The sequence below is a fragment of the Alligator mississippiensis genome, chromosome 15, assembly GCF_030867095.1.
Source record: "Alligator mississippiensis isolate rAllMis1 chromosome 15, rAllMis1, whole genome shotgun sequence".
In the NCBI taxonomy this organism is placed as follows: Eukaryota; Metazoa; Chordata; order Crocodylia; family Alligatoridae; genus Alligator; species Alligator mississippiensis.
Genome location: NC_081838.1, coordinates 33,782,575 through 33,806,744, shown reverse-complemented (window position 1 = coordinate 33,806,744; position 24,170 = coordinate 33,782,575). Strand labels below are relative to the sequence as shown.

General features: G+C 42.0%; 1 long non-coding RNA gene across 2 annotated transcripts in view; it reads left to right on the top strand.

Annotated features, from left to right (window-relative positions):
• Positions 1 to 24,170, top strand: part of LOC132245509 (uncharacterized) — a 49,326-nt gene that overhangs the window by 2,963 nt on the left and 22,193 nt on the right. For both annotated transcript variants that reach the window (XR_009457239.1, XR_009457240.1), the window contains exons 2-3: positions 7,535 to 7,633; positions 14,779 to 14,916. This is a non-coding gene — a long non-coding RNA (uncharacterized LOC132245509). The remainder of the gene's footprint in view (positions 1 to 7,534; positions 7,634 to 14,778; positions 14,917 to 24,170) is intronic.

Below are 24,170 nucleotides of genomic sequence, written 5' to 3'. Positions count from 1 at the left end.
GCAAATGGCAGTCAGAGCAAACAGGTGAGGCAACAGGTGCCTAGCCAAGGTCTTCTACAATTGATTTTTCAAGTTTGAATTGGCAGCCTCAGACACACTTCCAGCCCCTCTGGGGGCTCACTGGAGTTCTGCCACTGTTTCCTCCATCAGAGAAAGTGTCCCTAGGACTTACTTAAGATGGCAGCTGTTGGCACTGCTTCAGTACAGGCAGGAAGTCTGCTTCACTGCCTGTTGCCTTAATGGCACTATTCATAATGCTACCAAGTGGGGTTAGAAATATGATGTACAGGGACTGACTTTCTGGAATGGCTTCCAGTTTGTCTGGCATGTTTTTGCACTTGCAGATATGTGGTTCTGTGCCCAGGTTTCTGTGCATCCAAGCTTCTGTAGTGCCTGTTATGTGCACACTGTAGATCCAGACTTTCAGATAATCCTGGGACTCCCTTCCAAATGCTATACCACTGACTCTGCTTATCATGTACACTTGGATCATACTCCACGTTCTACAGTAGGTGTAGTCCTAGAAAAGGGGTGTATTCAAAGCCTACTTAAGTCACTGGACAGAGTCTTTTCACTGACTTTAATGAGCTTTAGAACTGGCTCTGACAGTGCTTTCATTTTCAAAGGCATTGAGCTATTGTCGAGGTTCAAGGAAAGCAAAATGCTCTTGCTAATTCCTTGTTTTAGACTCATGTTCTATGTGGTGCATAATTTCTTAAGCTGAAGGAAAGAACCAATCAAGTCCTATTCTTCTTGTCTCTGAATATCCACTACCACTGGGAAATATTCTATGCTGCATGGCTAAGAAAAATTCATTCGGAAGGCCATTTCTTTCAAGGGCTTGTTATGATGTTCACTGTTACTTTCAGTATTGCCATTCCAAATCTTCATATCAGACCTCAAAATAAGCATATTAGGGGTCTAAATGTGTTTGTTCATGGCTGTTTTAAATGACTGTGGAAACATTTCTTATGCAGATGATAATAGTGAATACAGCCAGAGAGGTTCCCTTTCAACTCGGGAAAACACATCAGTGCAAAATATGCGGTTGTTTTAGATATTCGTTGCATTAAGATTTTGCAGATAGGAATGCCAAATTTGAAGCCTAGATCATTCTTAGTTTGTGGTTTTATTGTTGACACGGTTATAAATGCACTGTAGAAACTATTTACAATTCTATTGAAAGCGCTAGTCATTCACTCTCAATTTGCAGAAATACCTGCTCTTATTTTTCCTAGCTTGATCGTTGAAGATACTGTTTGCAATAATAATAAGATGACCCATTAAAAACGTTGGCATTCAGTTTCCATGAGTTCAGACCTTTACTTTAATCTTCTTTTTCAGCACCAGGGAAATACAAAACTTCCCATCTACTTTAAGCCTTTTTTGTAGCTGGAACTGGTATTTGACATTATTTTGAGATGATTGCATGCTGCAAATAGGCTTGGTTTCTAAATGCCTGTGGGATCTTCATATCCTTCAGGAGTTTTATATCTGGTGCTTTCTCTCAAAGTTGCAATTGATTCATCTCATTTCAAAAATTTAATTCAAGTTCTGCTTCCTCAAGAGCTATGCAGAAATGTCTTCTGTCTTAATTCAGGTGATCAGCTACCTTGGGGTGACTCCTCATATTATGTGACTTAGTACACTAGCATCTGGAGGACCCAGTTGAGGTCAAGACACATTGTCCAAACCTATAGTAAGAGATGCTTCCTGCTCTCCAAATATTATCCTAAGAAGATAAGCAGGTGCATGGACATAGTATACAATTCATGAAAGCCCATTACTAGAATGAAATGTCTAGTTCTGGTGTCTATACTGAAATGCTGGAAAAGACAGAAGAAAAATTAAGAGTGATGTGAGATCTGGGAAATCTTTCAAAATAATGACTGACAGAAGAAGTTCAGTCTGTTTAGTTTGCTGGAGACAACCTTAAGAGGTGATTTGACTGTGTTCCATAAGTGTCTTTGTGGGTTTCCTGAAAACAGATTGCTTTTTACTGAGCAAAAAATATAGGTTCAAGATGAGAAATAATGTGTTTTTTATCGAAGGGGCTAGGTTGCCATTCACCTGGAGGTGCAGTGTGTTCTTCACCAGTTCCTGTTTTCAAATCAGGACTGCACACCTTGGGGAAATAAATTCTATAGTACAACTAATAGGGCTGCAGTCTTACTGTAGCTATTTCAGTCCAGGAAATGTCTGAATTGTGGTATCTTTTATTAAACCATCTGTGTAGCTGGCAGAGAGATGTGACAACCTTTTGAGCCCAAATCACCCTTCATCAGGTCTTGGAAAGAAGCAGACCTTTGGCCCTGTATTTCAACTGTAAGTCATGGGGCTGAGGCCAAAATGATTGTGTAAAAAATATTTGATCTCTATTATTTTGGAGGTCTAGCCTTAACATCTAAGAGTCTTAGACACAGATCTTTTCTTGCACAGATCCTCCAATGAATTATGTATATGCTTGGTTGTAGTAGTATTGGGATCAATGGGATAAGTAGCACCAGTGAAATCATGTGTGCATTTGAGCTTTCATAACTGGGGCCACAACAGGCACAGGATATGCCTTTTTTATTTCCGTGCTGTTAGTTTTTGAGGAGCATGCGTGGAAAGCGTGAAACCCCCGACCCACACATGCCAAATGCTGGAAATGAGGCAGCTAAGCCTCTTCTGAGTGGCCCTGAGCATGGGCTAATGAGCATGTCCATGAGAGAGAGCAGCTCAGGGTGCTCACTTAGCACTGCAGGGAAGCAGTTAGTTCATACAGAGCGTGCACACAGCAGGGTGGCTTATTGCATCAACCATGGGAAACTGAGGCATAGAGCACTTAAGGACCTCAATTTAGAAAGGTGTTTAAGCATGTGTTTAACACTAAACATATTAGTAGTCTTATTTGAGGCTAACAGTGCATCAAAGGTGAGGTATGTTGGTAAGATACTTTGGATCAGATGCTAACTAAATTGGTTTAGTAAAACAGGAGGTCACTGGCTGGATTAGGAAATGAGCCCAGCTATTGTGGGCCCAAATGCACAGCTTCAGCTACCAAATCATCCTCTCATTCTTATAATGTACACAATCAATCAAGTTCAATTCCTTATCGTTCTTTGTTTCTTGTGATGGCTTTTGTCCCAGCAAATAGTCCAGGAATCGCAGTGTGGGCAGTGGCTGATTTTAAGTAGAAATGTTTTTCAGCATTGTTTATAGTGTTGGGGAAAAATCTAAGTCCCCGGGTTCGTTGGGTGGAGGCTCAGACGAACCACAACATAAGTTTAAAGACTTGATTTATTAAAGAATGCATTCTGAATGGACAACTGCCCCGCAGGGAGATTGCCTGTTACGCTTCTCAAATTACACAAAGCATTATATGGGAAACATGAGGATATCATCACAGCAACAGCTTCACCAGTCAACAAACACCACTTGCTGCTAATTTAAATTTCCCTTACTGAGTAACTTAGAGCTGATAAAAGCCAGTTTATTCTAGTTTGCGCTAGCCTTACTGTTTCAAGTTATGTCCTTCACTTTCTGATAGCTTATGCAGCATACGTGGTCTGTTTGCGTACACATAATGGTGATGAAAGTTTCTATTGTTCTCCTCCAATAGCACAGTAAAATCTTTCTTTATTGACTACTGGTGGAACTAGCCAAAATTGCTTTCCTGTTAGAGATCGTTTTAAAAGACGAAATAAAGTTACAGTATGATCATGGCTATCCAAACTGCATGGCTCTCATGTGTTCGACTTTCAGATTCAACCCTATTTGGGAATACCCTCTAGAAATATAATCTTTTCCTTACTGCCACCTTTTTAAATGGGTTTTGGAGCCACCCCGTAGATTGTAATAGCATATGGTGTATTCTGTTATTGAATGGCTTTGTAGGCTTCACCAACTTGGTTCTCTCTGAGCCCAGGGGTTTGATTCAGTGCTGCACCTCTTACAAAGACAGCATAAAGCACATAACCAAGGGGAAACCAGGGTCTGTGGTGATGTAGAGCAATCGCTGTGCTTTTCTGATCTTGGGCTTCCTTATGGGCCGAGAGAGACACCAGTGCAGATGACAGAGCCCATCTAAGAGTTGTCTCCTTGAGCTGCCCTTCAGTCCTCATGGCTGCCTGAAATCTCTGCTGTCTGGCCCGCTGAAGACTCCTCCCCTGATGTTTCTTTATGCTGAAGCATTTGAGGGAGATGCTTGGAGGACATTCATGCACCTCTCTTAGGCTGAGCCCATGCCATACTTTTTAAGGAGTGAGGAAAAGTCAGGGAATGAAGATCTCATTTCACAGGGCATTTAGATTATAAGCTTCTGTGGAGCTTTTCTATAAAGGAGATGCTTATTCAACATACAGCTTGAGTAAGTATTTTAATGGGTACAGAATGATTTGGTTGCTAAATGCAATGTTTGTTTAATGATTTCTGTCTGGTGAAGTCTGAAGGCCAGTTATATAAAGAGTATCAGCATGTCACTCCAAAACCCTTGAGCTGACGACAAAGTAATGGGAAAAAAAACAGGCTGTCAGCTCTGCGTCCCTTCCAGTAGACCCTTTTGTTCTTTAAGGAAGCTTATATGCTAAGTGCTTGTTTTTTGTTGGTTGTTTTTTTTTTTTGCAAAGCAAATGCATCTTATTTAGTTGCCCAAATTAGAGCTGCTTGATGCTTAAATGAGAATGCTGTGAGCTTTTGAAGATCTGTACCAAAGTATGGAGTGCAAGAGGTGCCTAATTTTGAAACACTGACGTGAATGGCAGGGCATACACGAGAGTAGATGTACTGTGCACGTCGTCTGCCTGTTTGCATCGAATGCATGACCCAGTTAGCTTGTTTCCCAGCCATTTCATAGAATCATCGAAAATTAGGGTTGGGAGGGACCTCAGGAAGTCATTTAGTTCAACCCCTTGCTCAAAGCAGGACCAGCCCCAACTAAATCATCCTACCCAAGTCTTTGTATATCCAGGTCTTAAAAACCTCCAAGGATGCAGAGACCACAACATCTCTGTGTAGCCTGTTCCAGTGCTTTACTACCCTCCTTGTGAAATAGTTTTTCCTAATATCTAACCTCAAATTCCCTTGTTGCAACTTGAAACCATTGCTTCTTGTTCTGTCATCTTCCACTGCTGAGAACAGTCCAGCTCCAGCCTCTTTGCAACCACCCTTCTGGGAGTTGAAGGCTGCTATTAAATCTCCTCTCACTCTGCCCTTCTCCAGATGAAATAAGACCACTTCACTTATAGGGAGAGGCTCAGGGATGTGCCCCAGCCCCCTAACTCTTTTCATTACCCTCTGCTGGGCTCTCTCCAATTGTTCCACATCCTTTCTGTAGCCGGGGGATGGGAGCAAAACTGGACACACTACTCCAGATGTGACCTCACCAGTGCTGAGATTGAGGGAAGAATCACTTCCCTCAATCTGCTGGCAGCACTTCTACCTATGCAGCCCAGTGTGCCATTAGCCTTCTTGGCAACAAAGGCACACTTTCTGGCTCATACTCAGCTTCTTGTCCATTGTAACCCCCAAGTCCTTTTCTGCAGAGCTGCTGCCTGTCACAACCCAAAGTTGTGATTTTTGTTTTGTGTGTGCTTTGGCACTGCTAAATTATTTTTCCCACTAAATTACAGCTTCTTTGCACGGTGGAGTTTTCTGCTGCAGAGGAAAACCCCGGTGCAAGGGAGAATTTCCCGCCAATTTGTAGCTTTGTTTGCATGGTGCATTTCTTTTGCATCTAAGAAATGCTCGGTCCAAAGAGTTCCAGCCATTTGTATTCAAATGTGTCCACCACTGTTGGCTGTTTCTAAATTATTCACAAGTGGCGGCTAGTGATTGGCTTGCTAGCCGTATAAAAAGCTTGAGTGGTTTCCACCCAAGTTGGAGGACTCCATGAACACCAGGAGGAGGAGATTTCATGTCTTGTGAAGATCTCTAAGCGCTGCGGAGCCTTTTGGACCCAGCGAATTTCAAGAAGGCAATGGAGGTCTGATCAACCTCTCGCCTCTCCCCGTCGCTGCCTGATCCCTCGATGTACCCTTCGCTGCGTGCAAAGTTCCACGGAGCCTAGCAAAATTCATGTGAGTGAATCCAGAGCTCTACCTGGGGTTCGAGTCCTGCAGTTCTTTTCTTCCTGTCGCCGAAACCCCATTGCGACGTACTCCTGAGGTTTTTGTTCATCTCCCATCGCTGAAACTCCATTGCAACATACCCCTACGTTCTGCAGGTTCGAGGTTTTTTTTTTGTAACTGCAACTCAAGCAAGTTTTCCTGCCTGCACCATGACCATCTTCGGTGTAAGTAAAATAATCTTAAATCAACCGCTAAGCGTCCATGCCTAATTCTAGCATGACTCCTGTTTTCTCCACCCCAGTGTGTCTGGGCTGCTGGCCACAGCCCGCGGCACGAAAAAAGCACCCCGGATCGCTCCTGGCCCGCATGCTGCCCAACCAGTCAGTCCCCAACCTGTACCGGAGCATGGGACTGTTCTGTACTAAATGCAGGACTTTGCACTTGTCATTGTTGAACCTCATGAGATTTCTTTTGGTCCAATCCTCCAATTTGTTGAGGTCTCTCTTAATCCTAGCCCTACCCTCCAGCGTATCTACTGCTCCCCACACCTTGGTGTCACCTGTTGGTTGCTCCTAACATACCATTTGTACATGAGGTTATGATTGCAGTCTATTTAAATTATATGCGCATGTATTTGGTTGTAAGCCCTGTTCCTGAAAGTACAAAAGCATGTAAATAGCTTCGCTGGAGGCCGATACCAGATATCACTTTTTTGGGAGCCAGTATAATCCAATTTTAGCTATGTTGCTACACTTAAAATAGTCAGAAACAGTTTTTCATTGCTTTTAAGCCACTGAACGTGAGAAGCAACAGGAGGTAGGTAGGTCCTTGTACTGTATACTTAGCAGTGATAAAATAGTTCACATATTTCAAAGCTGTGTTTAGAGGAAGATTGGAAAGCTGTATTTGGACAGTGTTAATAAAAATGAACAGCTAAAATATGGAGAGGAGAATATAGACTCTAGGACTTCTAAGGAATGTGACACTTTCCTCTCATCCTTTACTTTCACTGGACTGTTATTCTTTGGGAAATATGAAGAATGAGGAACAAACCTGAGGGAATGCAGGTGGTGAACTCATCACGGCTTGGTTCACTCATGTGCAGAAGTCCATGATGAGATGCCTTAGAATAAGTAGCGCTTTATCATGATCCCTACCTTTTATATAGCACTTTTCCATTTTCCAAAGGGAGTCACAATCTTTTTCTTTGTTATAGCTGGGGAAACTGAAGCAGAGAGAAGTGAAATAACTTGGGTCAGTTGACCCGGTGGGTCTGTAGCAGAGCTGAGAATATGCATGAGGTCTCTGGAGTCCTGTAATTTTTCCCTTAGATTCTGTTACTTCTCTTAAGTGGTGCCTTCTTGAACTCTTGCCTGCCCACAGGGTAACTTTCTTGTGCTAGTGAATGTCTTGAACAATAATAGAGAAACAAGGCATTGAAGATGCTATGCATTTTTGTTATGCTTTTTGCCGTTCACTTATAGGTCTGCCACTGAGCGCACTGGAGAGCCCCCCGTGCTCCTGTGAGATGCCCCATCCACCCCACCAGCTCAGCATTCACGAGTTGTGCCTGGTACATCAAGGTATGTAGAAAAAGCATATAAAGCTGTTTCTATGTCCAAATCGCTGATTCTCCGAATTGAAATTGAATCTTCAGGTTTAGATTCGGCCTAATCAAATCAGGACAGTGATCTGAAACATGAAATCACTGTCCCCTGAATCCAGCCAAATCCAAATCAAATACTGTCTGCTTTGCACACCCCTACTCCTTTGTATAGTTTTATTTGTTGTATTTTTTTTTCTTATGGTTAATGGGAATAAAATTATACCACAAAACCATACCAATGGCCACCAAGAAGTTGTCAGCTGGTATATTTTGAAGAAAAACCTCTGCTGAAAGCTTTGAGGATATTTTAAGGCTGTCATTTTACTTCTAGGAAACTTATCCAAAGGATGAAATCCTGGTTGCAGTCAAATCCATGCTAGTTTTGACTTTGTCTTCTATGAAGCCAAGATTTCAGGTAGAAATAATTGAAATTTGGTGGAAAAATTCCCAGGCTTGTTTCATCAGGCTGCCAATTGGTACAAATCTCAGTTTTATACACACGGAGACCCCTGCCCCATACACAGAGAGCACCAGTCAGTTGCCTGATATAAAATATGTCTGGGCACTATTCCACTGATTTCAATCAATGGTTATCACATTGATTAGACTAGTTGTGCAAGCAGTGGTCTCCATGTTTAAATATTTATTTGCAAGAGTAAAAAGGCTTGGAATACTTCAATCTAACTTCTTCTAGGTAGCATGGCCTCTTTGGAAAAAATGTTTAGCCAACCACTTGCTTTATTTTCACTTCAAATTATATATATTATAGTGCGTGTATCCTCTTAACCTTTAAAATAATACTTAATTTGAAATTTTAAGAGCATGTCTTGCTCTGTGTAGATACTTTAAAAGTTGGATGATAAAAAAAAGTTCCATCATCTCAAAGGGACAGTCGACCTTCTTAGAGACAAACTGATTGCTACTCCATTTTTGTGCTTGTCAGCTAACCTTGACAAACAGAATCCTACTTGTGTTGGGATGAAACTTGTAAATCTCCCTTCACACTCATGTCCTATGGGTTGAAATTTCTTCCAGGACCGGGTCCAATATTTTCCACCTTTCTTTTCCTTGCCTTTTTTCTCTTCTCTTCTTCTTTAGGTTGCAAGAAGTTAAAGCTTTTATACATAGGAAAGCTTATTAAGACAGCCCTGAGTTGCACATTCCTTTGGTGAAAGAAAGCCTAAGTCAAGAGCCCTAACTGAAAAAAGAATTTTTTCACTGCGGGACATGTTCAAACATTATTCCAGACAAGACTTCGATAGTATTGAATGAAAATGGAAAAACCCCAGAGTCTTAAAAGGCCTTAAAACTCTACATGAATTAAGCATTAGAACACCATGTAGGAAGCATGTTAGAAGGGTAGTTTAAAATGATCGGACACAATGTTTTTTCCTTTGAAAAACATTTTGTAGAAATAAAAATTTTCCCTCTCAGTGAAACTTCATCTAATAGAACCCTAAACAAGGCATTTAATATTGAAACATTTGGATCCAACCTTTTCAACTCTTCACGTAGAATTTTTTTTTTTTTTTTTTTTTTTTTAAATAATAATGTAAGCTGTAATGGAAAACAAATTTGAATTGTGAAAGAGCATTTCAGTTGACTCCGAATGAAAATGTTAATTTCAAAAGATGCTTTGTTTTAATTCCAGTTCAGAATAGAAACCTTTTTAAAAAAAAAAATACCCCCTAGGCAGAAATATCCCAGTTGCACATCTCCTCCAGTAACTGGCATAAAGCTCATTGTTCAGATGGATATGCTTTAGGGCACCAATAAATTAAATGATGTTAAAGAGGCTGAACAATGTCTTCTAGGCAGAGTGGGGAGCCCATATGCTTGATTCCTTGTTTTGTTAGGCCTTGGTTTGTTTTGTTGCATATTCATCCTTCATCTTGTGGTCAATTTGTTCCGTGTTTATCAAAGCAATTAATATTTAAACCCAGGAGTGCTCCTTTATAGCTCATTGCATCAGCGCAGCAGTCTGAATTCTGAATTTGTAAGAGATGCTCATCACTGCACAGAATTCTGGGAGAAGTTGATTTCACCACTGCTTCCCCTACCATTTTCCCTTGGAGAGAACCATAGTAAAATATAACCTAGTGGGGCAGGGGCATCCAAGGCATTTTGTCTTCGCATTGTCCTGCTGAATGTGCACTCAGTTATGGCTCTTGTGTCCCTGGGCAGTTTATATGGAGGAACTTGAGTTGCCCATATATCAATGACCCCCTCTCAGGCTAGCTGGCTAATCCCAAAGGAAAGGTAGAGACTAGTACATTTGGAGCCAGCTTGACTGCAGGAGCTGCTGTTGTGAAGAAGATCTTAACTCCATCTGCCTTTCAGGGCTCCACTCATAGACTGGTTGCCAACCAAGGCAGGAGAGCCCAGTCCATTCTGCCATGGCATCTGCCATTCGGTAGCGTTTCTTCCACCAGGGATAAAGACTCGTACCTCCCCCCAAAGTTGCTTCATCTCCAAAGCCATTGGCACCATAGAGGTTGCTAAGTTATTTCCCACCACCCAGCATTGTGTTGACAGCTGCAGGTAGTACTGTCTGCCATCATAATGCAATCAGGGTATTGCATGAGTAATACTGGGTTAATTGTAGTCCTCCATGTTTCTTGCATGTTTCTTTGCTGGTATCATGCTGGCAGGATCTTGCTTTTTGCCTGGTGCAGTGAGGGTGTGAAGCTTATGTTAAAATGTTTTGGGAAGCTAGAAATGACCTTTGCTGCTGCTGGGACTGGAGAGGAGAGCAGCCACCTGTGACTTGGGAGCTTAGTTAGGTAACTAATCATGACTGACAACTAGAACCTAGTCTCCAGCAGCAGGGAGAGCAAAGAATAACTAAGGGGGAGTAGCAATCCTCTCCATCTGCGCTCTTGCTAAGCAAACTCTTTTTTTTCACTGTGAACCTTGGTTGAAGTTTGAACAAAGAAACACCATTGTGTTGTGTTATTCCTACTTTCTGTAGGTGCTTAGGAAGAGCTCTTTTGCAAGAGGAAACAGACTTCATCTTTATTTAGTTTGTTCTGTTAAAGAAGACAACCATATGTTTTATTTGGTTTAAAAAATGCTGTGGCTAGAACTTTTTTTCATGCTTGGAACACTTGGAGAGTGATTAGAGAGAAGGTTTTTACTCATTCTATTTTGTCCTATCTTGAGTTGAGATGCAATCGTTTCAAGGCACAGTATCAAGTCTCAGCAAGTGAAGTAGAAAAAGGAAGAAAAAATCTGCAAAGGTTAAACACTTGCACCTTTTGTGTATGTGTTATATTACACACCTGCCTCCCTATATAGACTCATACATAAGGTTTCATATAAATCTTTGGGCTTGGACTTGATTCTCCTGTTGTTTATACTGGGGGGTGGGGGAGAAATGAGAACAACTCAACAGAAATAAAGGATTTACATCAGTGTAAACCCTGAATAGGGCCCCCCTTGTGTCTAAAGGGAGGAAGTAGGTTACTGGAAAATGGCTCAAGGTTTCCTTCTAATGCTTCAAACTAGTGATGGAAAAAGGGGTCGATGTAGTGAAGGAAATCATACAAAGGGGAAGGTGTATGTGATGTGGAAGGTTTCAAAGTCCTAATGGCTTCTTTGTCTCTATATAGCATATAACATTATTTTGCAATATAATAAATGATAGGGCACCCTCTGTATTCTCTCTGTGCAATGGGCAAGGATTTTTTGTCATGCTTCATTCACAGCCTGCTACACTGATGTCACAGAGCCAGCATCTATGCTTACACAAAGGGAAGAAGAGCTATCTATTCATTCCTGTTAAGCAGATTTGCCACAAATTCCGCTTCCACTAAAGCATCAAAACACCAAGAACAAGGCCACATTCCCTTCAAGGAAATGGATAGGGAGAGAGGAGAAGAAATGCCTTGTGTATGTTGTCATTTCTTTTAAACAATTTTGTCTAGGCATTCATGTTATATTCAAGGCTGTAAGGCTAGGGACAGACATTACACATAAACTAGTTTAAGGGATCACAAACTGGTTTAAACCTGTAACAGAACAGATGTTCAGTGCACTTAAACCAGTTTGAAAATGGCTGAAATGGGTTTGAAATAAACCTGGTTGAATGTAGTATCAGACTTAACAGATTTGGATCAAACTGGTTCATGGAATGTCTGTCCCAGGTCCCTTGCTGGTTTAAGTTAAATCGGACATCCCCAGCATCCTGGCATGCTCTCTGAGCTAGGTGGGGCGCTCTGCTGCACAGCAGGACTGGCCCCTCCCCTCTGCTCCCTGATTGGAGCTTGGCACAGACTACAGGCATCTGTCTGGCTTCCCCTTTGCCACTCCCTGCTAAGCAGGGATTCTGCCATCCCTTGCGTGTCTACACAGCATTAGCTAGCAGACCACATGCTGGCTGTGGTGCATGCTGTGGCAGACCGGACAAAGGGAGAATCAACAGGTAGCTGGTAATGTCCCTGTGTTGTTTTCTTAATGAGGTGGTGAACACCGAGTTAGAGGAGATAAACACTGTTATCAATTCCTGGCTGGGCGCTTCTCTAAAGCTGTCCTTCATTATCAAAGACCACAGACACTGCCAAACAAGATTTAAATGTTGCCTATTAGCAATGCTTATTGAAATGCTGAAAGGAATGTTAACTTTCTGTCCACATTTTAATGAAGATTAAAAATACAAGTGCAGATCTGATTTTCTATTATTATCAATCAAGTTGGTAAACTCAACAACTGAGATGTTCAGAAAACAGATCTTTTATCCTAAATCAGGGTAAATAAAAAGCACGAACTGTTTCTTGTGACAAAATTCCAAAAAAATAAGTGGTCAATTAAAATGTCATTTTACTACAGTATATGCATTTCATTTTAGTTTCAACGTTTTTAATAAAAACATTTCAAAGAGTTCTCATAAACAAATGTTTTGTCTAAAAATATTTAAAGTAGATGTTATAAAATGCATCTCCAACTTATTTTTCAAAGAGGAGTTTTGTCAAATTTGATAAGACTTCATGAAACCAATCTGTTTTCTCATAATCATAGGGCATTTTCTATCAAAACTGGTTTTGAGGAATTTTTTTCTGCCTGGATCAACTTAGAACTCTGCTGACTGACACTTCCAGAGCAGCTAGCCTCTGTCCTTTTACCCATTCCAGCAAGGGATCTGGGACAGACATTGCATGAACTGATTTGAGCCAAATCAGTTTAGTCTGACACTACATTCAACAAGGTTTATCTCAAACTGGTTTTGGCCATTTTGAAACTGGTTTATGTGCATTAAACTTCTGTTCTGTTACAGGTTTAAACCAGTTTGTGATCACTTAAATTGGTTTGTGTGTGATGTCTGTCCCTAACCAAAATGATTTAAATTAACCAATTCAATTTCCATGTGGAGTCAAGACCTTAGGGGCTGTAAAAAATATTAATTGGTCAATCTGGTGGATTTAATAATATTGAAGGCAACTTTCCTATTGATAGTATTCAGAACATGTTAATACCAGCGTGTGACAGTTCAGAATGTGCAGCCCATTTGTTCAGAGATCTTGAAAATACCATTGACAATGTTGAAATCATTGCAACTAGTAAGCGAATGGAGTTGCATTTGTTATGGATTTATATTAAACATCAGACAGAATCCCATTGCTCCAAGTCCCAACATGGCAGAGCATTTTTTCTTTCCTACTTGTCTCCTTACACTGTTCTCTCAGAAGAGTTTGCAAATCAGCCTTGCCAAAACAGAGTAAGTTCATCTTTACTCTAGTTTAAAAAAAATAATGGGATACAGTGGGAGGAAAAAAGTATACAGGAGATTTCTAGGCTTGAGGTTTAATTTCTCTCTTGTCATTTACACTTCTTTCTGAAGATGTTTCATCAGTTTAAAACATTCATTTTAATCCTCCTGTATACATGTTTCTGGCTGCATAAAAGAATATGATTGTAAACTGTTTCTCAGTAGCCTCTCAGTGACTCTAACCCACATACAAAAAGGTTAGCTGTCTATAAATGAGGAGTCCCTGATCGGACATGAGGTTTGGCTAATAACTTTTCTTAAACTCAATTTGGTTGGACTTTAGGCCTCTACTTCCTTTGAAGTCAGTGGAGCTGCAGATGCTCAACAGAGGTGCCTAAATAATAGAGCTTTGTTTCGAGTTGCCTCAAGGTTTCTTTTTTACTTTGAGACAAAAATACATTTCAAAAGGGAGGTTGAAACATTGTGTTCTAACAACAGTGAAACAAATTATTTTTACATTTTCAAAATCCTCCCCCACCCACACACTCCTTTTTTTGTGTGTCCAAAACTAGTAACCTGATATGATCCCAGTTCACAAAAAAAGTTTTGCCCTATTCCAAAACTGCCTGTTTTTGGCAAAGTATTCACCAAAAATATTTTCCCTTGTTTTGATGTGTATTAGTAAAGAGTAACGTCTTACTTTTTCCCGCTATTCTCACCCCCTTGATTGGAAGCAGAAATACCACTGACGATGCTAACTGTGCAGCCTTTTCAGTTACCTTTCTAATTATAGGCACTTTTGAAAGCCTGTTCTCACAAGATTGCATGTTTTGAGATTAAGCAACCACACCTACCTGGGTATTTAAACATACATAGTGCGTAACTACCTGCTCTGTAAATGGATAAAGTCAGTATTCCATGTTTAGACAAATATAGCCAAAATTTTAATCTAATGAAAGTCAAATTTGTCATCCTTGCTCCTTTTGCTATCCTTTTTCTACATTTCAGTTTGACAGTGGCACACTGGACAAAGTGTACTTGTCTTTGCACTTAATAATAAATGCCATGTTATTTTATAGTTTTCTATTGATTTTTGGACCTTCTTCACTTTTTGCCAATTCTCTCCCCAAAGCACATTTTCTCATGCTTCTGTTTTAAAGAAAATAATTTACTGACAAATTAAAATATACCAATCCTAGCACCATATAGGCAGGTAAAATATTTTTAAGTGAGACTGCAGCTCACGTCAGAAAACAACAGTTTGTTTCTTCCTCTTGAGTGTGCACACACAATAGGAGAAGAATTTATTGCCATGTAATTCTTCACATAGACTGGCTCTGTGTGACTGTGTGTGTGTGAGAGAGAGAGATGGATGGAATACTGATGTTGTTTTTTTTCTTTTCCTTCTGTAATGACAGGATGCTGATTCTACACAAGTGGCCTCCCTTTGGACAATTCTTGATTTAGGAGATTAACAGATCCCCAAATACATGGAATTCAGTTCTCTTCCTCTTCTTCCAGAAGACCACCTTCCTTTGAGTGTTGCTGCAGGAAAGGTATGTGCGTACACATGAACAACACTGAATATTTGAAAACAAATGCCTGGACAAGAGAAGAGTTCAGACTTGTGTGAGAACAGATATGTCTCTGTATTCACTCCTCATCTACCTTTAAGCCTTCCTAAGTACATATGCAATCAATAATATTTTGTTAGGCATCCTATGTCTGTCAGAAGGCAAAGAGAAGGCTAAATCAGTGAAAGAGTAATTTAGTAGAGTTAACATTTAGTAGAAAGTGATGCAGCCCTTGTTAGAACACCTTCTCAAGTGTTATGGAGTTATGTATTGTGGGTAAAGAGTGAGGGCCAGGTTGTTTTTCGGTTACCAAAATGTAAATTAGAACCAACTCTGTGAGAACTGTTTTTTGCATAAAGGGACTCCTGGCCTGAGGGGCACTTGATGTAAACAGTTAAATTAGGAGAACTGGGAGCGGGCAGTAAAGTCACATAGCTGAGGTCATATAGAGCACCTATGCATGAGCGTGGAGGCTGCTCTAATGCACTGAAATTCCAGTGTGTTGGAACATAGCAAGTACCTCACTCACTAGCCTCCTGTGTCTCTTGAATCAGTATCCCCATGCTTAAAAATGATGTTGGGGGTGCTTGAAGTAAAGTTCATTGAACTTCAAGTGCCCCACCACCATTTTTAAGCATGGGGGCACTGATACAGGAGATTCATGGTACTTCTAATTGAAGCGGATCGCGGAGCCACTTCAATTAAAGCACACCTCACCTCCACCACTGAAGCACATGTAAAAGTGCCTATAATGTATCAGGGTTGAAGCTGGGGCTAGAATTTAGGTCCCTGAGCAGAGTATTCCCAGGACCAAACTGATTTTAAAAATATGAGAATAACATTTGTGTTTTATAGCTAAATGCAGACAGTCAAAAAGCCCAAGGCTGAATTGATTCAATCTTCACAGGTTAGTCTAAGCTACATAGATTGAACTGATAAGCAAATGAACAGACATTCACTTTTGATTCCAGAAATGCAGCTATTTGACTGCAGTAGCCCAAGGTGCTAGACTACACCTCCCTGCTCAGCTGAAGCAGACAGTTTGAATCAAGGCTAAGCTGTCCACCCTGAGACCCCACTGTAAGCTTTGAGTTGACATCGATAGGTCTGGCCAATTAAAGCTTTATGATGATGGCTGCATCAGCCAAATTTATTCCATCTCCTTTCAGCATATCACAACTTGAAGCTCCAGGATTTGGTCAATGAAATGCTTCTCCCACTAGCAATGCTGATCTTCGGGAACATTGCTTCTCAGTCAGTAGGTTAAGCTCTCAGTGGACATCAGAAAAGGCAGTCAGAATTAGTGAATAGCATTAAAAAATGGATTGCAATCTAAAGCGCGCGCGCGCGCGCGCGCGCACACACACATATGTATGCATACATCTAAAGCACATGTATGCATAAATACGTGTGTGTGCTTTAGATTGTAATTCATTTTTCAACGCTATTCACTAACCCTCTCTGCCTTTTGTGATGTCCATTGAGAGCTTAACCCACTGACCGAGAAGCAAGATTCCTAAAGATCAAGAAATATCAGACCTGTAAGGATGAGAGGTGTGGAAGAGCAGTGTGCATGTTATAGCTAGATAGGTGTAGAAGAGCAGTGTGCATGTTTATTTTATCTATCTAACTATAACATGCACACTGCTCTTCTACACCTCTCATCCCTAAAGGTCTGATATTCTTTGTCAGGTCCTTGAACTCTCATAGACAAATGCATGCATGTCAGTTAAGATAGGAGCATCATTACCATCACTGTAAGGAAGTTGTGACAATTTTGAACAAATGATCCAGTAATAGGCAGCCAACCAGAGAAGGTTGAGCAATGCTGATCTAAAGCATGCTAGGATCAGAAATGGTGTCCTCTATATCCTGGTTGTTGTTGTTGTTGTTTTGGTTTTTTTTAAAAGCTTTTACAGGGAAAAGTCTTGTGTGCTGAAATTACTAGCTCTGCCCACCTTGTTTTCTTTTCCTCCTTGCAAGTATTGCAATTTAAAAAGTCAGTGCTGCCTCCTCTGCATTTCATCTCCCCATTAGATGGGAGACTTGAGCGACTGACCTTCTAAATCAGCTTGCACAAGAAACAAGGTGAGATGGTAGGAGAAAGGAAACCAGAATATTTCAGTCTACCTACAAATTGTATTTATACACAAACTTACTGCTTAGATAAGAACAAGCACTCTTAATTTAAGTGCATCCAAATGAGTGTAAACCAGACTGCAAGAAGACAATGACTTGTCTTTGTCTCCACCAACACACTTGGTAGTCTAATTAAAAATGTACATGGAGGATTTCACAGAAGTAAAGAGAAACTTTTTTTTCCAACAGCAAGTCTGCTGAAGACAAGGAGTAAGGTTGGACTCATAAGAGTAAGCGAATCAAAATCTTTTACTTCTGCTCCTTGCAGGTTCAAGTGCCTAAAAGGATGCTTTGCTAAACTCTGTTCTCTAATTGAAATGAAAATTGTTCACCTTCATGCAGAAATTAGTAGGTTGTGCCTTGCGTTAGGTATGCACCAGAGTATATCATTATAATCGTATCTTCTGGGCTTTAAAATCTGCAGTCTTGGTGTAGTGCTATTCACTGGAGTGATGATTTAGTGATGACTGTCTGAAGAAGACCCTCCAGCAACAGTTTTATTTATAGCAGATGCAGGGTCCACCCTCCTTTTGCATACACTCCTAACACCATACTTCACAGGCTGCTCATGGGGGTGATGCACAAACACTTTTAACATTAAGTACTTGAATTCTGCAGCCCATGACAGGCTTTGTAAAGATATTTTTTTTTTTTTTTATACCACCACACAACTACAGCAAGTACCTAATGCCCTTAGGTTCATCTGCAAATCCCTACTTATATTGCTGCTAAGAAATCTTTCCACCCACCTCTGAAATTCTGTAACAAGAGCCTTATGGCTGATGAAGTTGTCCAGCAAACACTTTTATTTTTCTAATATAGGCTGTAACTATTTCTATAGTATGGGAATGAAGTGTGTTGGCAGAGGATATAAAGAATCCCATTACAGTCATAGATTTCATAGACATTAGGGCTGGAAGGGACCTCGGAAGATCGAGTCCAGCCCCCTGCCCAAAGGGCAGGAAGTCAGCTGGGGTCATAGGATCCCAACAAGATAAGCATCCAGTTTGCTCTTGAAGGTGTTCAATGTAGGTGCTGTCACAACCCAATTAAGTAGTGACCATGTCACAAACAAGTAAAACCATTCAGAACAGTTTTTTTTCTGCACTAGGTTAACTAAGGGTTAACAATGATAGTAACCGCTTTTTTTTTTTTGCTGCGCATGTCAAAAAGAAATTTATAACTGCAACACTAACATGAAATAAAACTTAGCCTTCTGTGCTGTACATAAATCATTATAACTGGTCAGAGAAAACAGGGAGTAACCCTGTGAGATAACACCCTAGCAAAGACCGCTAGATAATTGGCGATTCTAATTAGATTTATGATGTGGCGAAAAACAATTGGCTGTCATACAAACAAAACCCGCTTACATTTTTCGCAAAGTCAAAGACAACTCTGCCCACACCTTAGAGTAAATCTGACAATTTAATCAGTTGTCAGCGTCTTCCCGCCGCGACCTCCCTGGCATACCCTTGTTCCGCATGCCCGATAAGCCAACCGCCGGCCCATATATATATATCTGCAGAATAACTGAACGATGATCTCTAAGCTGTAACTAATTAAGTATCTCTGACCTCCGTCTTACACCAGCTTGACATGAGTAAACAATCTTGCTTTGCAACCGATAAGCGTCTGCCTAATTAATTCCACTCCATGTGTCACAAGTAACCGCCTAACGGCCTTCTAAGGCCCCGGACCCTTATCTGCCCAGGTGGGAGTCAGGGAGAGCTGCTGGCCCGCTGCCCTGGGTCCCGACAGGTGCTTGAACCACCTCCGGTGGCAGGCTGTTCCAGACCTTGGGGGCTCAGACAGTAAAGAAATTCTTCCTTATGTCCAGCCTGAAACGGTCTTGCAGTAGTTTATGACCATTCGACCTAGTTGTCATCCCTTGGGGCGCTCTAGTGAACAAATGTTCCCCCAGATACTGGTGGTCACCCCTGATACACTTATAGGTGGCCAACAGATCTCCCCTGAGCCTGCGCTTTTCCAGGCTAAAGAGCCCCAGGGCTCTCAGCCTGTCATCCTAGGGTCTGCTTCCCTGACCTCTGATCATGCGTGTGGCTCTTCTCTGGACTCTCTCAAGCTTCTCCACATCTTTTTTGAATTGTGGAGCCCAAAACTGGATGCAGTACTCCAGCTGCGGTCTCACCAAGGACGAGTACAAGGGGAGAATGACATCCCAGGATTTGCTTGAGAAGCATCTATAGATGCAAGCCAGCGTTTTGGTTGCTTTACTAGCCACAGCATTGCACTGCAGGCTCATGTTCATCTTGTGGTCAATGATGACCCGCAAATCTCTTTCTTCCATAGTGTTAGCCAACATAGCATCCTTATAGGCTCGGCAGTGCTGTGGGTTTTTCTTCCCAAGGAGGAGAACTTTGCATTTATCGGCGTTGAACACCATCAGATTCTCATCCGCCCACTTGCTGAGCCTGTCCAGGTCAGCCTGGATCACCTGCCTGTCTTCTGGTGTGGATGCTTTGCCCCAAAGTTTGGTGTCATCGGCGAACTTGGCCAGTCCACTTCTGACTCCAGTGTCCACATCATTAATGAAGATGTTGAACAGTATGGGTCCAAGGACAGAGCCCTGGGGGACCCCACTGGTCACAAGACACCACGATGAGTAACTTCCATCAATTACTACCCTCTGGGTCCAACCACGGAGCCAATTTTCCAGCCAGTGGATCATGGAGGACCCAAGGCAACAATTGACCAGTTTCTCCAAGAGGTGATTATGGGAAACCAGGTCAAAGGCTTTTTTGAAGTCAAGATATATGACATCAATCTCATCTCCCTTGTCCAGGTGATAGGTCACCTGGTCGTAGAAGGAAATGAGATTGGTCAAGCAAGACCTACCAGCAACAAACCCGTGCTGGCTATCCCTTAAGATGTTGGCGTCGGCCAGTCCATTAAGGATGGCCTCCTTAATAAACCTTTCTAAGATCTTCCCTGGGATAGAAGTCAGGCTGATGGGCCTATAGTTAGCCGGATCCACTTTCCTCCCTTTCTTGAAGATAGGCGCCACGTTGGCCTTCTTCCAGTCTTCGGGCACTACACCAGAGCGCCAAGAGTTTTCAAAGTTCTGCACTAGAGGCTGGGCTATGATTCTCGCCAGCTCCTCGAGTACCCTGGGGTGAAAATTGCCAGGGCCAGCTGACTTGAAGGTATCCAGCTTCTTAAGATGTTCCTTCACAAAGTCAGCATTAATGGAGGGCAGGGGATCACCCTCACCCGGACTTCCCTGTCCCGTAGGGGGCATGGGCGTCCCATGGGACTGATGAAAGACCGACACAAAGTACCTATTTAATAGGTTGGCTTTTTCCTGGGCGTCATTTGTCAGTTGCCCCATCTGGTTCAGCAGGGGTCCCAGGGGTATGGTTCAGAGGTGGTTAGTCTGAAGTCATTAGTCTGAAGTCAGGTAGCAGACAGCATTGTAGCACCTTTAGATACTAACTGGTTCAGTGGCACCTGCTTTTTTAGGCAACCATCTATTTTGTCAGGTGCTACAAATGGGCTCAGGGAAGGGTGGTGTGAGCCTTGCTCACGGCTCAAAGGCTGCCTCCAGTAAGTCCAGCTTCAAATAAATAGGTGGTCATGCAGGCTGGAGAGTGAAAAGTAGGCAGATGTAGTTTTAGCCACATCACTGTCCTGTGCTGTTGGCGACAAAGTCGTGTGTTGTAAGTATGCCAGCCTGATGAGCTGCTAACCTCCATCAGACTTGCATTCCTTTATAATAAGATTTCTGTAGGAAAGTGTTGGTTTTCCCTTTACATATTATATAGGAATTTTCTGAGAGGACCTACAATGGTGTCCCCCTACCCCCAGATACGTTTTTTTTGGTTTGTTTGTTTGTTTGTTTTGTTTTTAGCCTTAGATTTTAATAAGTCAATTGTTGGAACTAAACCATCAGTGCTCCTGGTTAGGGAAGGCTTTGTACATCCTGAATCAGAACAGGATTAGCGTGTGTGTGCGCGTGCACATATATTTTAAACCTAAGCTTCTCAACAACACCTGCTGCAGTATACTGCATTGCACAATTTTCTTGCAACAAATATATCCTCCTTCCAATATCTTAGCATCTCTGATAGTACACCTACTCTACTGCCTGCCAGTATAATTACAGCAATCAGTAACTTAGTTCCAAGAGAACTAAAATAACAAGCTAAACTTTCCTTATTTTTAGGGAGTTCTTGGGCTGCCTCCTTTTAAGGCTGTGCTTTGGTCTCTGCTTGCTGTTGGAGTGAACTCAGATGGTGATTTAGGGCTGTGGTGCTTAGTGAGGGGTCTGGTTCAGACCTTGTAGTCATAAGTATGGCAGCTGCATGCTGCCCAGGGCAGCCCCTGCTCCTTCTGCACTGACTGTGGCAATATGATCAGCCACCACTGCAGCCATGTCTGCTTTTGCACCCCACCAGGAAGGTGGTGCCTGGGGCTGTTACCCTGGTTGCCCTTTCAGTTATGCTTCTGGTTGCAGTTCCTTTTTCATTGACCCCAGTGGGTTTTGGATAAGGTCTCGAGTCAGTCCAACTCCTGCTGAAGTTAGGACTCCCATGGATCTCACAAGGAGAAGCATTGGGCTGTAACAGAGGCCCCTGCTTGTGATGATGCTTTTCATCTGCATAAGAGACTGGTGAATTGGAGTTTTAGCCAGATGCTTGGCTACTGTGCCTGCTCATAGACAGCACCCACGACTTCTCTGAGGAACAGCTTCAAGGACTTCAGCTGACTTGGCAGCTTCCAGACCCCTTCAGCTGAGTCATTTCTTCTAGCATCTGTCTCGGGCTGGCAGAATGCTTCTGAGAACCTCTCAATTGCCAGCTAAAACTCTGCTGCCCAATACAACGTGACTTGGAGGAAGAGCAGGGACTTAGCCCTTTGTCTAAATATGTATGCTTATATTTGCAAAGACTGGGAGAATGGCAACATTAACACTGGGGGGGTTTCTTGAAGGTCTGCTGGATGGGGGCGTTGTTTGTTTGTTTGTTTGTTTTCCCAGCATCTACAGTATGCAACTTTAATCTGCTGCCCCAGAACTGGGTGCAGCGTGTGAAATATCTGCCTATTCCTTCCTTTCTCTGTCTTCATGATTGATAAGATCTGAATTCACTTGGAAAGTATCATGTCTGCTTAATACTGTGCCCTCTTACGTGGTTACATTTGTACTGAGGATCAGTGAAGATTGAAATGAGACCTCATATGAATGCATAGCTGATGCGTCTTCAAACTAATCCAGATCTTGCTTTGTGTGCTGCACAGCTTGACTGCTGTTCTTCCCAGTGCTGATCCCAATGCTGTCCCTCAGCATGACTTGACTTTATGTGCTGCCTGGAACTGACTCTATTCTAAGGTACCACCGTGACTTGTTTTGTTTTTTTTTTAAAAAAACAGATAGCAAATAAACTTTTTGCTCTCAGATTAAAAAAATGTTTTTGGTGCTGAAGGGGGTAGGTTGACAGTAGCTGAAATGGAACTGGATCAAAGCTCTGCACGAACTCCTCAAAATATTATCTGGATGTGGCTTGTGAAATGCATCGGGATGATAAGAAATATACAACCAGGAGAAAAAAAACCTCCCTCATAACTAATGCAATTTGAGTATAGATCTGCAATTCCTTACTATTTCCCTGTGCTATGGCCAACTTGCTCCCTCTCCCAGTGGATCAATTAACTTTTCTGCACCATCTGTTCAGCTGACTGACTTCTATTGATATTGTACCTCTGATGGCTTTTAACAACAGAAGGGCTTTAGAAAGCTGGAGAGACAGCAGGTGAGAGCATGTGTGGTATCAGCAGTGTGCTGGGGTGCAGTGCTTAACACTTCTCCCCATTTTAAAGTTCTGGTGCCTTTCACTTCTAAATATTTGCTGCTGCCCTCCCCAGCATTCAAAGCCATGCTATGATATGATAACTGGCCACTGTTCAAAGCCCAGCACTCATGGGCCTGCAGACAGTAGCAAAGTAGCGCAAGCACAAAGAAAGAGCAGAAGAAGAAACTTTAGTGAAGAGATTGATTTAGACTTTGAGGAGGTTATCCCTGTAAAGTAAAGTGAAGGGGAGAATTTTATTTTTAAATCATGAAAAAAGCTCTTGGTATCCTTTGGAAACAAAGCATCAAGCTACCCTACCATGTACCATGCTAAATTGAACTTCAACCTTCTAAAAAGCTCTTCAATAAATTGTTAGTCTATCATAGCCACATTAAATTAAAAGGAAAGGAAAAGAAAAAAAAATCTTAAAAGAATAAGAAGTTGCAGAGTCGAGTGTTCAGAGGTGAGGCAATGCAAGCACTCGACTTGCTTACATAAACTGTGGGATTCTTGTGCTCCTGCAGTTTAATTCAGCCTTTAAATATGCAGCCTAGACTTCTTCCCCAGGAAACTTGCTTCATTTGGTGCAAAGGATGGCGCTGCTGTATGAACAAATCAGGGCGGTAAAATGAAGGCGTCGTGTGCAACTCATCCATTATTGTGGGAAAAGTTGTAAAGTATGTAGTAAATGAGGCAGACAGTGGCAAGAATAGAAAGGGCTGCTTTCTGTGTAGAGCAGTTGATGTTACCCTAGAAAATCAGCTTCTATCCCTTCTGATGGCTAGGAAATGGTATTCAGTGGTTTGCTTGTGGGAACTGGCTTGTAGGTAAAGTAGATATCCATTAGAACAATGGTCCAGGGCGACGCCAAGGGTTATTAATTTCTAAAAGCATGTCTGTGACAGTTTCTTCAAGGCCCACTGTGTCTGACAGGCAAGCAGAAACAGGCTGGGAAATTCCACATGCTGACAAGACAGAACGTGGACAACACAATGACCAGAGACCAATCACCGATGCCCCAAAATGAAGTCATCAGAGGGGGTAAAGGATACAAAAAAAGGGGATTTCAGAGCACCAAAGGGTCCCTAGGAAGGGAACCTGAGGCCACTATGGACAGAGGCCATACCACCAGCCTGTCTTATCCATCCCACGGCGGGGGGTCCTCAGCTTCCAACGTCTGGGCTGCTGACATCTCACATTCAAGAGAGAACTTCAGAGTGAATCTTGTGTAGTGGCCAGATGTACCATGACTCTGTGAACACTGGGACTGGTAGATACAGAGGTGTT